At 38.0% G+C, this 16,520-nt stretch overlaps 1 protein-coding gene across 1 annotated transcript in view; it reads left to right on the forward strand.

Moving 5' to 3' along the window:
- The first annotated feature begins 3,231 nt into the window (after window positions 1-3,231).
- LOC5566816 overlaps window positions 3,232-16,520 on the forward strand; it is a 491,365-nt gene continuing 478,076 nt past the window's right edge. The window contains exon 1 of the mRNA XM_021846853.1: window positions 3,232-4,475. The gene's annotated coding sequence lies outside the window, so the exon portion shown is untranslated. The remainder of the gene's footprint in view (window positions 4,476-16,520) is intronic.

The raw sequence follows: 16,520 nt of genomic DNA on the forward strand, positions 1-16,520 counted from the left end.
AAATTCATATCTCCTGAACTATGCATCGTAGAACAAAAGTTTTTTAGTAAAATCGAAATTAAATTTTCTCAGCAATCTATTAAAAATATAAAAAGAAAAACATTTCTCGGAAAATTTTTCACCATGGAGAAAATTGTCGGAAAAATAGCGAAAAAACTATCGTCTGTATCATGAAAAATTTTCAAAAAAATATTTTTTGTTTCATCAATCTATACTCTAACTTTCGTCCATAGACGCCAAAGTGGTATCTTTTACCGTTTAGGCGACAGAACTGAAAAACCGATGACCACCCGCACGCTTCCCATAGGACCTCTTGGTCATTCACGACATAGTTGCAAACATCTCACCAGAAGTTTGCCCTTCTTTTTTAAATATGATGTTCTTTCAAGTTTTCGTCGCAAGCATATTATACAACCAGTGTCGTGGACTTTGTCGCCAAACGATAAAAAATGCCTGGGTCCAAAATATATACTTTGAGGGTCCAAAATGTATTGGTGTGTCCAAAAAAATGGAAAGCAGTGCTTCACAAGTCAATTATTTCCGACGTTTTTTGGATCCTACATGATTGTATGGGCATTTTTATCTCGTGGAGGAAGTTTTTCTCTACATTTGGGTATGTTCTTTGACTTGGTTACGCTGTGAAATTATTTAATTAGGACAAAAAACGAAAATTACTTTCTTAAGAGGTCCAAAACACGACCGTTACCATACCCCTCTGTTTGGATGCGTCTTGCCTCAATGTTTTGGTGCGTTTTCCCCAAAAAGCATCGTGTCCCGTATTAATCATCATTCACGCAAATGTAGTGTTTGAAAAAAAAAAATTATCAAACAATCTATAGGGTGTCCCAGAAAATATATTTTTTAAGTTTTTGATTTTTCTTTGGGGCATTTCAAATGCTGCCTGTAAAAATTTTGTTTGATAAAATAACATAACATTGAAATTTTTGATACTTTTGCGTTCTGCAGGAACTTGAGTGGTAATAAATGTTATTATATTCTTATTATTATGTTATTATGTTATTAATCCTCCTATGTGGTGAGTTCAAGTACATTGTATCTAAGATGTTCCTCAACAATGTTTGTGTGAAATTTTGTTTAGCTTGGCTACAATACATTTGACAAAATGGTAAAATTCTGGCAAATCCCTAGTTTTTCTATCCGAGTAAGATAAGTTCACGAAATCATAAATTTTTATGTATTTTCAATATCAACATTAATAAATTATTTGAGAATCCTTTATTTCAAATACCTTTACATTTCTACCGTTTTGAATCATATTACGGACAGCTTCATATTCCGGACACTCTACTTTGTATGGGAAACTTTTCACACGAAATATTTCAATTTTTGCTGTTCAAAAGTTCTCACTTTCGAGGTTCTTTTTAATAAGCTTTTTCCATTAAAATCTATGCAAAGTTTAAATGTCCAACTGCCTTAGACGTCTCTTTAGTAGCTTGACGACTTCAAATGATAGTTTGACTTTTCTAATAATGATTTCCATGAGATGTCCGGAATTCGAATAAAAGTGTCCGGAATATGAGGCAAAAGTGAAGAAGCGTCCGGAATAAGAATCATGAAAAGGCAACACATTTTGATTTATTTAAAATTATTCAAGCTGCGGAAGCGTATTATTTACCCACCATTCGAAAGTTAAGGGTTTCCGACGCTCGATAACGCTGAGAAATCATACATAATGATTTATTTTGTATGCTCTATGCTGAGTTAAACTTCACTAAGGCCTTAAGTGTCCGTAATATGAATCAAAACGGTATAGGCAACACAAATTTAAGAGTTTTAATTTTTTAATGTAAATATAAGGACATGGTTTTGACCCTTGTGTAAAGCGATGACAGCTGAAATCGGGTTATATGTCTCTATTCAAATTGACTTAAGTTCATATTTTTTTTATTAAAATAAGTGATAATCTGATTATTTATCATATCAACATTGATGAATATATTTTTTCAGGTTTTCATTGTACGTAATTTATAACCTTGTACAAATTTCGTACAACAAAGTTGCTCAGATATAACGCGATTTGTGCAAAATTTATAAGAGATGCTTCTAGAAATTTAGCATCATCAACAAACAGAGGAGAAAAAAATTTCTAAAACTCAAAATTAACTTTTGATAAGTACAAGAACAAAATGTGTGAAAATAATATTTTTATCAGCACTAGTTTTGAAATGGCAGTATGATAAAGTCATGACCATACTTTCTGGGACACTCAACACTATAATTAGGATAAAACTCATGGCGTTGAGCGAGTATTAAAACCCTACTAACACGTTGTTTAGTCTTCATTTCTGCACATCTTCCTTAAGTGGTGTATATTACCCCAGGACCCCATACTCTTCAAGAAGTATCGAAGAGTGGTTCAGGATTAATTTGAAGGCAGGCACCTCTGCCCCTCTCCTCTGTTCCTTCGTCAATGCCTGTGAATCAGGAGATTCAAAGTTCAAGTACAGTTGTCATTTTTTTTAATAATCAGTTACTTTTGTACTCTAAGTTTATAATTAGTGAAGGAACATTATTGCTGTGTGCATTTGAAATGCAAATATCAAATGCGGGAACACCAAATGCGGTAAGATTTTTCACAAGAAATGCGATGTCAAAGATAGATTTTTCTTGCTAGGGCGGCGGTGCTTCATTTAATCGTTGCTAGGTGTCCTTTGATTGTTTTGTGTTACCGCATTTGCAGGACATTTAGTCTAGATTTGCATCCCAAATGCAAACAGCAATACTAATGACCGTACCCTTAGGATAATGACATTATAATCAAATTAACCATAATTCGATATCAAAGAATTCTAGTACATTTTAAGTGATATTTGATGAAAACCAACGTTGTGTAAACGTTCCACAAACATTCAAATGATCCTAACGCCTTATCAAAAAGTAGCGTCAATTTGGTGAACAATGAGGTGCATGTCCTGTGTAACCGCGGTTGGAATGCCTTTTCTCGCAACCCAACAAACCCCCATCTATGAACAACCAATCAAAAGTCCGACTTCATTTCGGATCCGTCCCATTTGGACTGGTCCAAATCGCACAGCTGATCATCCGAACCCTACCGAACAACCCCGAATCCTATCAAAACAAATAGGGGAACCATTCGCCGAGTCTGCGCGGTGCGCTTCGCTTCTGCATTTCTTGCATCCTCTCTTACCGAATGGGTGTCCCGAATGCATCTCGCGTTCGCTGTGGAAGGACCGAATGCATCTCTCGTAACAGCAGAAGCAGCAGCAGGACCAAAGCAAGGATGCCGACGCCGCCTTGACGATTGTTGCAAATCGAGTGGGTGGGTGGCTTTTCAGGAATCTCGGCAGATGTGCAATCGATACACGACGGTATGGTAGGCAGCGATGCGTTGGGCGCCAACGGCCAGTTTCGCTCGGTGTATCGTTCGAATCGGACGCGCTTTTCCGGAGTAGCTCGGATTGATCCGTATGACCGCAGGGCACACGTTGTCTTGAGTAGGGTGGAAGTTTGACTTGTCAGGGTTGACTGTTTTTTGTGGTGACTGCGGGAAAATCATCAACGGATTACGCGGTTCGCGAGAGACCTCCGCTGATAATGTTTTATTGGTGATCGAGGGCACCATTTCTGGCGCGGGGTTTTTTTGCAGTTGGTCACGGTGCAACAGCTTTTCGAAGGGCTTAGACGTGTGCTTTTTATGTGACGATGTGAACCTGGAAAATGTGCTGTGCGTGGCTGTGTGTATGTGTCGTCGAAAGTTATGATTATTACATTGCAGTGCCATTGTAGATTTACACGGGCTTTCGGAGTTCAGATTTGGAAAGTTTTACGCGCCGTGATTTTCCAAAATTAACGACTGCTCGTTGATCGAACGACGTCGTCGGTGACCGGCTGCACCGAAGTGGGTCATCAAATGACCAGTGATGCGAAGAAGAAATCGACCGGCGAATTCAAAGGAAAATAATCGACATTCAGTGGGTTGGTCGGTTTGCCTCCGGTCAAGAGCTAACCAGGGAGAAAGTTTGGTGAACTGTGTATAATTAATCTTTATTATTATCGTTCTGAAAGCCATATTTCGAGAAGGGTTCTCCGTGCTTCTCGAATCCGACCTTAAGAACGTGGAAAAAGAAAATCCTATAGCAGAAGCGGAAAATCACCAGTAGCAGTAGCAGCACGTGGCAGAGCAACAATCAGACTCCATTCTCCATTGGGAGGGGCCAAAACAGCATAAAATTAGGAATATTGGATAATTGATGACTAAGGGGTGGTAACCAACCTGGCCTCTGGCCGTGAACGGAGAATAACAAAGGTGAATTGACAGTCCGTGAAATGAGCACGACGAAAGGTCGAGACGAGTCGAACGAAAGCTGAAGCGTGAAAACGGAACGGTTACGGATTTAAAATTTGCATTTTTGAAATTGTGTCGAGAAAGGGATGCAATTTTCAGGACGCGCCATCGTTGGAGACAAGCACGAACAGCCACAGAGCCGCAGATGGTGAGCATTATTATGACTGATGATAACTAGAAGATATTTTTCCAAGGCGCTTGCTAGGTGTGGGAAAAAAGAGGTGCAAAGATTTCTTGCATTGTCACTAGATGTAGATGAATTGAAATGGATGATTTAAATGTAGGTCAAATTTTTCACTGAAATATATCTCTATTTTATGTGAAACATTGTTTCGGGTAAATTTCGCTTGTAATCTGAATGCGTACGAACATGAAATAAAAAAAAATAAAAAGATGAATGTAATGGAAAAATGTAAAGAAGATTCTTCCTAATTAGTTCAAGAAGAAAGTAGTTATGTCTCCGTTAGTGTTAGTGTTATTGAATCAAATTGTTAATCCGTATAGGCCTGAGTGAAAGAAACATAAATACAAAAACTCCCATCGCTCAGCGAATATTTAACGGATTTTAACTATTTTTGGTCAGAATACTCGTACATATATCTTGTTTCTAAAAGTAGCCAAAGGATCTCGGGAATGTTCCTGTGGTCCGAATCATTCCGGTGGGTCACTGGATCAAGTCGGTGAAAGGATACTGTGCTTCCATGCCCCTGTATATAGGAAAATTTCAAGTCACAGACAATTTCCGAAATCGGCTATAATGTGAAACCATGGAATTTTACGAAAATCGCATCAGTGTAAACATTTTGAGAAATGATTGAGTTAGACGGCTATGCGACACATCTGTGCCAAGCTTAATGGAACGCATCTTAGTGAACTATTATGTTTGATCTCCAGTTTTCGAGGATTGGAACGGTTTAGTATCCATTAAAATTATAGCCGGTTTTTTAGAGCATGAATTCCGAGAGTCCACATCCGATACATTCTAAACGGTTCAAAACTCTTCATTTATATTGGTAAATATTAGACCTTAATGATTTATGCAAATTTAAATGACTGTCATTGGAAATAATTAAAGAATCCTTGACATGTAACAAAAAATAGCCCTTTCTTACCCTACTTTACCCAGTGACTCACCGAAATAACTCCGACCACATTAATATTCCCAAGTTCCTCTGGCCACTTCTAGAAACAAAATATGTCTACCAGTAAACTAGCTAAAAATATTTGAATCCGTTAAGTATTCCCCAGACAACCAGAAATCGCATAAAAGTTCATGTAATAACTCGTTAATTCATACAAATTGCATCAAACCCGCAAAACAGAGTGGACAAAATAGTCAGATTGATGAGTTTCCTCGCATTAAACTTTTTTTTCTGAGTTCATTTATACATTTGTTTCGTCCCGTACACTCGTACAAAGTAAGTCGCATCAATCCGTAGCAGCTGTCAAATCAACATTTATTATCATAAGTTACGTCGCATACGATCACAGGTTAATTCGGTATAAAATTTATACATTCGCATTGTATGCTGTTATTCATCACATCATATATGCACGTATATCGCCTCCACTTTTGTACGTAGAAGGCCTTTTCGCGACATCTTATTAGTGAAATTTTGCACATACAAAGCCTCCAGGTGATTTCTTTATACGTACATTTCGGTTGTCTGGGTCACTAAGCGGTGAGGATTTAAGCATTTTCACTTTCACACAGTCCCATACGGGTTAATGTTCGGAGCTAGGATTAAATTAATTTTAAATGTTGCAAATATTAAAATATGTATACTCGAGTGTTGAGTCGTGTTCAAACATTCTAAGTTCTAGATAAAACGATGTTCCTAATTATTTAAAAAAAAGTTCACCATACTTATACAGAAGTGGTTGCTGTTACAATATTGTTGCGTTTTGTCTCAGAATGTATGAGTAAATTATGGCAGGTGGTTTGATTATGATATTATGTTCACACTTCCACTTCCTTCTTAACTTATATCTTTATTAGAATCAGTTCAAACGTAAGGTTCATTCCTTACAACTAAACGTTCAGTGTGATAATCAATCCTATCGTCCTTACCTGGTAAAACTGAATTTAAGTATTATTAACATTTTTGGAAAATGTAACGTTTTAATTGTCTTAACAGGTGTTTTTGCACGAGAATTTGAATCACTTGCTGATAATAAAAACATTATTTGATAAACTTTGCCTAGGTTTCCCTTAATAAACAATGTACTTATCGTGACGCCCTGCCTGAAATCATTGATAATTTTAATCGATTTTTTTTTATTTCTTTATTAGTATCATTCCAAACATTACATTCATTTCTTATATCTAGGTGTTCTGTGTTATTAGACAACACTATCATCCTAATTTGGTAAAACAAATCTAAGATTTTATTAACATTTTGTTAACAACATATTACATTTCATTTGCCGTAGCAGTGCAGATTTTTTACAGATGAGTTGATTTCACCTGCTTATAAGAGAAAAAAAAAGTTTTTAATATACTTAACCTAACTTAACCTAAACATATAACGCATTAATCGTGGCAATAGAAGATTGTAACGATTTTTGCCTGAAATTATTAATTATTTTATTTGATATTTGTTCCAATGTTTCAACATTGGATATTCTATGTAACTCATTGGTACTATACCAGGGAAGAAGCTTCAGAATCATTTTCAAAATTTTATTTTGAATTCTCTGCAGAGCTTTCTTCCTGGTATTACAACAGCTAGTCCATATTGGTACAGCATACAACATGGCTGGCCTGAAAATTTGTTTGAATATCAAAAGCTTGTTCTTAAGACAAAGTTCTGATTTTTTATTAATAAGGGGATAGAGACATTTTACATATTTATAACATTTGGCTTGAATGCCTCCAATGTGGTTTTTGAAAGTTAAATTCTTATCTAGCATGAGACCTAGATACTTAACTTCATCTGACCAATTTATTGGAACCCCTCTCATCGTGACAACATGTCTACTTGAAGGTTTCAAATAAAGAGCTTTTGGTTTATAAGGGAATATTATTAGTTGAGTTTTGGAAGCACTAGGAGAAATCTTCCATTTTTGCAAGTATGAAGAAAAAATATCCAAACTTTTTTGCAATCGACTACAGATGACACGCAGGCTTCGTCCTTTGGCGGAGAGGCCTGTGTCATCCGCAAACAAAGATTTATGACATCCCTGAGGTAACTAAGGTAAGTCAGATGTGAAAATATTGTATAATATTGGTCCCAAAATGCTGCCTTGGGGAATACCAGCTCTTACAGGAAGTCTTTCAGATCTGGAGTTCTGATAATTAACCTGAAGTATACGATTTGACAAATAACTTTGAATTATTCTAACAATGAATGTTGGAAAATTAAAGTTTTTTAATTTTACAATCAAACCTTCGTGCCAAACACTGTCGAATGTTTTTTCTATGTCTAGAAGAGCAAGACCAGTAGAATAGCCTTCAGATTAGTTGGAACGGATCAAATTTGTTACACTAAAAGTTGATGAGTGGTCGAATGTCCATGGCGGAATCCGAACTGTTCATTAGCAAAAATTGAATTTTCGTTGATGTGGGACATCATTCTGTTCAAAATAACCTTTTCAAAAAGTTTACTGATGGAGGATAGCAAACTGATTGGACGATAGCTAGAAGCTTCTGCAGGATTTTTGTCTGGTTTTAAAATTGGAACAACCTTAGCATTTTTCCATTTGTCAGGAAAATATGCTAATTGAAAACATTTGTTAAATATATCAACTAAAAATGATAAGCTACTTTCTGGAAGTTTCTTGATGAGGATGTAGAAAATTCCATCATCGCCAGGAGCTTTCATATTTTTGATTTTTTTAATAATAGTTCTCACTTCTTCCAAATCAGTCTCCCAGGCATTTTCGAAAACGTTCTCTTGATTGAGAATATTTTCGAAGTCCTGAGTAACTTGATTTTCAATTGGACTAGTAAGTCCTAAATTGAAATTGTGCGCACTTTCAAACTGCATAGCAAGTTTTTGAGCTTTTTCGCAATTAGTTAGTAATAATTTGTTTTCCTCTTTCAATGCCGGTATTGGCTTCTGAGGTTTTTTCAAGATTTTTTATAATTTCCAAAAGGGCTTAGAGCCAGGGTCCAATTGCGAAATTTTATTTTCGATTGTTTTGTTTCTTAATTGAGCAAAACTTTTCTTGATTTCTTTCTGCAAATCTTGCCATATAATTTTCATAGCAGGATCACGAGTGCGTTGAAATTGCCTTTTCCTTACGTTTTTAAGACGGATCAAGAGTTTAAGATCATCGTCTATAATCACGGATTCAAATTTACTTCACATTTTGGAATTGCAATGCTCCTGGCTTCAACAATGGAATTTGTTAAAGTTTCAAGAGCATTGTCAATATCAAGTTTTGTTTGTTAGGGAATATTAACATCAAGATTAGAGTCAACATACGTTTTATAATAGATTGGCGTGATGAAAAACAGCCTATTACGATGAGAAATTGCAAAAAGTAATTTTTTGATGGTTTCGATAAGTATGGAGACTGCAAGCAAATTGAAAAATCGATTTTATCTAAATTTTATCGTGCAATTTCAATCAAATTATATCTGAAATGAAAGTTAAAGTGATATATTGCATGATTGGTAGATTGGATCACAAAATAATGACAAATCGCACTTTAAATTTCATGTAAACATGAATGAAAACAGTGTTTTATACAGCTTTAGCGACCTGTAGCTAAAAAATGTGACGTGCTGGAACATTTTTGAAAATGGTATCAGATACAAAAATCTCAAATCTGCTTAAGACACAGTGGATACGAGTAACTGACACTGAAGAAGACTGCAACTGGTAGTCGAAATACGCGTTTCTGTCAAGTGTTCGTCGCTCGCCCCGCAGGAGCAAGCGACAATATCAAAGAATCAAACACTACTAACGCGTTGCGCGACCCACGACACTATTCCACCGTGCTACGCGAACGTCCCAGTGAACCACGTATCGTATAAGGATGTGCGCCAAAAATCTCATATTCATACGTCAAAAATCAGAATCGCACAATATGTCAAATCAAAACGAATAAATGTTAACACAAATTGTATATAATTCTCCACTACGATTCATTGTCGACAAACTTTGTTGACAAGAAACCATGCCGTAAATAGTATAATCTAGAATCGCATCAAATTGTATAAACTGACAGATCATATATCATTGCAGATAAGCATCAAATGAAATCGCAATAACTTAGCAAAATTTGCCACCCGAGGTCGGTATCTTCTGGCGGTGGGCTTCAAAGAACAACAAAGCGTGTGTGCTGTATAGCAAACTCCCTTTCATGTTGGCAAATAATCACACTAAATTCATGTAGCGGTCTGTGGTGTAGTGGTATGGTACAGGTTTAGGGATCCAAAGGTCCGGTGTTCGAGTCTCACTGGAAACTTTTTTTTAATTTTTATCGGAATTTTGTGGTATCGTATTGCTGACTATGGAAAGTCTGAAAAAATCGTGCGAAGTGCGTATATGGCCTCCACTTTGGTGTGTATATAGCGTTTTCATGCATTTTATACGAGTGATTTGATTCATATATAATGATGTATAGCAAAAAATATACCAACCGAAATGTTGTCTGGGGTCGCGCGACATGTTTGATCCTGCCTTCGTCGCCCGCCCCCGCAGGAGCAAGCAACCAGGTCGAAGAATCATACAATCTATCTCGCAATCTAGTTTAAACATAGAAAAACCATATCCGACAAAGTTGTTGAGGAGATCAAGGGCTGACATGAGGTAATCATTGAGATACGGAATTCCGCCACCAGGCGGCGCCAAGTCACTGAAATTTTTAGTGGCAATCTCGGGGATGGGATTCGATCCCAGGTCCTCGGCGTGAGAGACGTGTGTTCTAACCACTACACCAGGTCCGTCCCCATAAACTCGGAACTATTTGTCGGCACATTTTAAAACATTTCGAGTGAAATCTTTCCCATACAAAGTAGAGTATCCGTAATTTGAAGCTGTCCGGGATTCTAATCAAAACGGTAATTGTTATATAATCTAGGACAGGATTTTTTTTTGGGGGCCCAGATAGCCGTAGCGGTAAACGCGCAGCTATTCAGCAAGACCAAGCTGAGGGTCGTGGGTTCGAATCCCACCGGTCGAGGATCTTTTCGGGTTGGAAATTTTCTCGACTTCCCAGGGCATAGAGTATCCTCGTACCTGCCACACGATATACGCATGCAAAAATGGTCATTGGCATAGTAAGCTCTCAGTTAATAACTGTGGAAGTGCTCATAAGAACACTAAGCTGAGAAGCAGGCTCTGTCCCAGTGGGGACGTAACGCCAGAAAGAAGAAGAAGAAGGACAGGATTTTTACATAATTATAAGTGGATGTCTAACAGAAATTGGAACCATTTTATTTACCCTGACCCACGAAAAATAAAATAAATAATGCAAGGTAGAACTTTGACTAAATATTTTATGGTTTTCCGCTGGAACTTGATTCTGACAAAACTCTGAGCATGTTTATCACATAATCCTCTGCAGGATGCACTGCAGAAGCTACTGCTTTGATTCATATTACGGACATTTAAGGCCTTAGTGAAGTTAAACTTAGTAAGAAGCATATAAAATAAATAATTCTGTATGATTCCTTAGCAGTATCAAGCTTCGGAAATCTTTAGTTTTAGAATAGTAAATAAAGATTACGCTTATGCAACTTGAATTATTTTTAATAAATTGAAAAGAGGGACATGATTCTTTTTTCGGACGTTTCCTCTCTTTTGCCTCATATTCTGGATACTTTGGTCAGATTTCCATAGTTAGAAAAATCAAATCATTCATTGAACTCACCTTACTATTAAAGAGACGTCTAAGGCAGTATATCTTTCTAAATTTTCGTAGACATCTATACAACATGCTTTTTAAAGCGAGTCTTCAAAGCAGGAACTTTTGACCGGCAAATTTTGCAACATTACGTACGAAATGTTTCCTATACAAATAAGAGTGTCCGGAATTTGAAGCTGTCTGGAATTTGAATCAGAATGGTATCATTGTTGCGGCCAGGATGTCTTTCCCTACGTTGTGATTTTTGATGATGAACGGACAACGAATCAAACGCACTACTTTCAATACTTCTAATTTATTACCACCGAGGGGCAGCGTGCCCGCTCGGTGGGGAACGAACGATAATGTACAGGGAATGGATACAAATTTACAAGTGAAGTGATGCAGTGTCGAGTGTGGCTTATATATTACAGAGGTAGTACGGATTGAATGCTATACTGCGTACAATGCATTGCAATGGCACAAAGCAATGCTACGCTTGCGGTGTGTCACCACGATGCCTAATTTCATGAAGATAATAAAATTAGGCTGCTCACTGGTGCTGGGCGCAAAAGAGATCAATTGAATAGGATCACACGCTAGGTGTGATCTACACAGCCAGGGAGATGGTGATGCGAGATCAAACATTTTTTTATCTCAGACATAAACTTAAAGGATAGTTTTAATATGGCTAGTGCATTTTTATCTCACCAATAAGTTATAGTTTATATTATCATTATAATATAGTTTTCTTTAAACAAATTAGGAATTTTTATTTTTCTATTTCTTTTGTTTGTTTTAAAGAAATAATAAAAAAGCATTTGCAAAGATTGAATTTTTCATAAAAAAGGTCTGTGTATGTTCTGTCTATTTATATCTAAACAATCTGTTTCGCAAATGAATTGCTCTCATGTCGAAAGAGCTATTTATCAGAAAAAGTATTTGTATGAACGCGATTCCCTGAAAAAGGACAAAATAAAGCCACAAGCATGATTAAATTTATTTAGTTTTGCAAATTCTTCAAAACTAAATCTCTACGTAGTTGATAAATGAAGAAGGTAAGGGAATTAAAGAACGAAGCCACATCTCGAATTTTCAAGAGCACAAGTGTTGAGAACCAATCAGCGCTTCGCGTTGAAAATTTGGTCAATTGGTCACGACCACCAAGCAAGCCATTTGATCGATTTTCAACGCGAACGGTTATCAGATTCTCCAGACTTGTGCACTTGAAAATTAAAAGTTTGGCTTCGTTTTATTATCACCTTAACAACAATCCAAGCCGGTTTAATTGTTGACGTTGAATTTGTTTTGCTGGTATCTCCTTTGTACGTTATTGCCACCGCCGAATGTGGATTTATAAAGCACGCCGCAATCCAAATAGTAAAATCCGGAAACCGCATCAGAAGTACCATTGATTGGTGAGAAAAAGAGTTTGTTCCCTCACTCAACATCCCTTCGAAACGGTGCGATGAGAATCATAGTACTTGCTTTTACCGTTTTTACCAGACGAGTTCAAGTAAAACATAATCGCAAGATAAAATGAAAAAAGTGGGTATCCAAAGCAAACGGAAAACCAGGAATGATAATCAAATTCAAATTGTTTTTGTTAGGTTTTCAACGGATTTTTTTTTCTCTGCGGAAAGGTGTGAAACCGAATACGACTGGGGTGTAAATGAAAGAAAGGTCCTTCCAGAAGAGAGGATAAAACTTTCTCCCTGAGAAACTTCGAACGAGGATTGAATTGTGTCGACAATCGGGTAGAAAGTTGTACACCGGCGCCGGTGTCCTTTCCAACATTAATAATTAATAAGGGCAATTTGGACATTGGCCTGTGGAGGTCAATCTTGTGTCAGTAATGTGCGGTGAAGCAAATTAGTTTTTAGGGCTACTCCAAAGAATTAACTATCTATGGCATTGGTTGTCATGGGCCTGGGCATTGGTTGACCGACAGCTTCGATGGACTTTTCCGGGAAGGAGTACAAGTCCATACACAATAAGACGGTAGTGGCAACGCAGTTTCAAGGCATTGCGCGTAATCACTTGCAGCTTCGGGTTGATTGAGTCTTTCTAGATTGTAAGATCGTAAGGTTTTCGTTCTTTCATGCGGTTCAAGTAATATTTTCTTTTAATGACGTATATAAGTGATAGCTTTTACAGTTGGGTAGTCATGATCTACCATTCATAAATCATGGAAAACATAAAAATCTGTATTCAAACTGTAGTTTTCAGTCAATTTCCACATGCACGAAAACTTAATTGCAATTACTGTATCGAATAAATGTGATCCATTGAGCGAAACCCATCGCTTCGACGAAACGAAGATAAGGGCTGCTTTTTTATCTACCACGCGGTTAGGTCAAACCATCAGGTACGAAATAGATTCTACAAAAGGTGCCACCAATTTCCATTAAAAAGATTATATCGCACTTTCCGGAAAAAGCCTCGCCGAGAGAGGATTCACTGAACCAGGTGCGTCTCTTCCCCCTTGGCACCGTTTGACGAGCGAAGCGGGGCAGAACATGGTAAATCTATTGGTTTTTGGTTGGATAAAGATGTCGATTCCGAGGCCGGGATTGGGCACAACGACGATGAAGGTGCGCTTGGGCCCTGCTGGCGGCAGGATTCGATGTAAATCTCCGGCTCTGGTGATTTTAATGTAATTACTCGTGCAACAACAACAGCAACGGGGTAGAGAGCTATCGTTAGACAGGTACTTGTAGCTCCTCTTCGCCGGAAATGGGATTGTTGAAAGCGAAAAGCGAAAGCGGATTCGTATTCACGATCGCATAGCTAGTCGTGCGCCAGACAAAGTGCTCCACGTAACTGTCTATGCTTTTGGCTGTGAGCGGTCGTCCTCCTGGTAAGGCAACAAGAAAGCGATATAAAAGCGCACTTTGTTGCCTTTGTGTTTGGGTATGCAGGATGGCTGTCGAAGATAGAATTAATTAACTAGATTGAGCTACCGGAATGGGATTACGAAGATTTAGGAATTTCAGATCAGGATTTTGTAAATTCACGAGAACAAGCATTGGGAATGATTGAGTGAGGTACCCATTATGGCACAGAGATAACAGCTTTCACATGCTAACAAGTAAGGTTTAGCACATAATAACAAAGTTTCCGAATTTAAACAGCTCTGGAATGTATCTAGTGTTTTTGAAATTATCTCTACACTGATTGCTTAGGTTAAGTAGGTGTTGAACCCTTCTTCTTCTTCTTCTTCTTCCTTTCGGCATTAACGTCCTCAGTGGGACAGTGTCTGCCTATCAGCTTTGTGTTCTTATAATCACTTCCATAGTTATTAACTGAGAGTGTGTTTTTGCCAAAGTTGCCATTTTCTAATTCGTATATCGTGTGGCAGTTACAATGATACTCTATGCCCAAGGAAGTCAAGGAAATTTCCATTACGAAAAGATCCTGTACCGACCGGGAATCGAACCCAGACACTTTCAGCAAGGCTTTGATTTGTAGCCGCGGACTCTAACTACTCGACTAAGGAAGGTTGTTTATATAAAATTCGATGGATCATTGTATTGTGAACTATCAGGGAACTTTTTTTAGGATCAAAGAGAAAATTTTTGATATTTTTCAAAAGCATGGGTGGCACACTAGCCCTTTAGTCCGCTAAGAGTCGTATTATTCCTCCTTATCCATGGATCGCATCACCGACCAAAGAGAACTCCCAGATCATTTTCCTCTCTCGCTAATTAACACCCTTAGCGTGATGATTGTAGAGATGTAGAGGTATTCTCGGTCTCTAGAAGCAACACTAACATTTCTGGCGATTCCAACTGGTTGTAAGGACTTGGCCGGCGCTATTATTGATCAACAATTTGAAATCTGCTAAAATGTGTACTTCGAGAATGAGAATCCCTTATGCATTTGATTCGAAGTGCAGTTCTTACCAGCTCCGATCAATCACGGAGTAGCAACCTTTGACATGTACATTGTACAGTCAGTCTATGCTCTGCTATGCTATGTCGCAAAAGGTCATAATGACGATTTTCTTCGGAAGGGAAGTAAAACCATTAGTCCCAAGATAAACTAGCCCAGGGCTGAAAACCTCGTTAACCTTTCGGTCGTCGCGCGTTGCACTTTGTACAACACCCTTGGTTTTGCGAATATCCCAGGAGTCTGACCACTTAGAAAGATGACGTCTTCGGCAAAATTGTTCAGTAGCTCAAGGGCTATCATTATTTTAGCCAAGAAATTCGGGATTTTGCCACTAGGCGGCGCATGTGTGTGAGCATGAAACTTGTATTTCGCAGATCTCAGGATCCTGGCTACTTAAAAATATGGCGTCTTTGGCAAAGTTGTTCGGTAACGCCTAGTGGAAAAATTTTGATTTTGAATCAACTAGCTCGAACAATGATAGTCCTTAACTTACTAAACAACTTTGCCGAAGATACCATCCTTCTAAATAGTCAGGCTCCTGAAATATCTGCCAAACAAGAGTAAAACTTCCATGCCCACTAGTGTCACCTAGCGGTCAAATTCCGAATTAAATAAGGTATCATCAGATAGCGCTTCACGTCCAGAACTTCACTAAAGACCACAACTTATATTATCTGGATTTTGAGATATACCGATTTCAAATCGGCGCAAATCTATAGAAAGTATTTGGAAACTAATTGAGAACAAACAGTGGAATTTCTTTACAAATTTGAGGTAAAATACTTTGACAAAAATTTACAGGAATTTCACTGCCAACACTGACTGTGGTACAACAAAATCACTTTCCAGTCATATTCCACGATTGTAATATAAAACTGGGTCAAGTGGAGTAAGAGTTTGCTTTCATATCTACATTTTGTCTCACTGACACAAACTCCGAATGCACACACGCACGTACATCACGTAGGCAACGGCAAAACCTTCGACAACGCAGGAAGCAACTTATCAAATTTTCCTCCGCCCAGTCAGATTTCATCGTCATCACATCCCGTCACAACTAGCAATATCAAGTCGTAAGGCAGTCGAGTCTTACTTACCCGGTTAGTGCATCGTGTGTCCTCGCCTTCAAGTTACGGAAGCGGCAAACCATACCGCCTCCGGAATCATGCATGTGGGACTTACATTGAAGGTACACTTCCGTGCGAAAAAATGGGGTTATCCCCTGAAAACATCAATTTGGAAGAAAACAAGGTAATCTTTCTTCGTACATATTTTAACACAAAGTAGTTTTGAACTTTATCTTCTACATTTGAAGTGTTGAAAGGTAGAGTAGTGTGTGGTCTTTCGATTCCATAGCATGCTCTTGCAGGGCGAGCGATGGAATCAAGACTAATTGTTTTCGGTCCGCGTGGCGCGAGTGCGAAAAGAGATTCGCGTTTGTAGTGTGTGGTCTTCCGATTCCATGGCATGGAGTTGTGTTTGATCTTCCGACCTTGACGCT

The sequence above is a fragment of the Aedes aegypti genome, chromosome 2 (genome assembly GCF_002204515.2).
Source record: "Aedes aegypti strain LVP_AGWG chromosome 2, AaegL5.0 Primary Assembly, whole genome shotgun sequence".
Taxonomy (NCBI): Eukaryota; Metazoa; Arthropoda; class Insecta; order Diptera; family Culicidae; genus Aedes; species Aedes aegypti.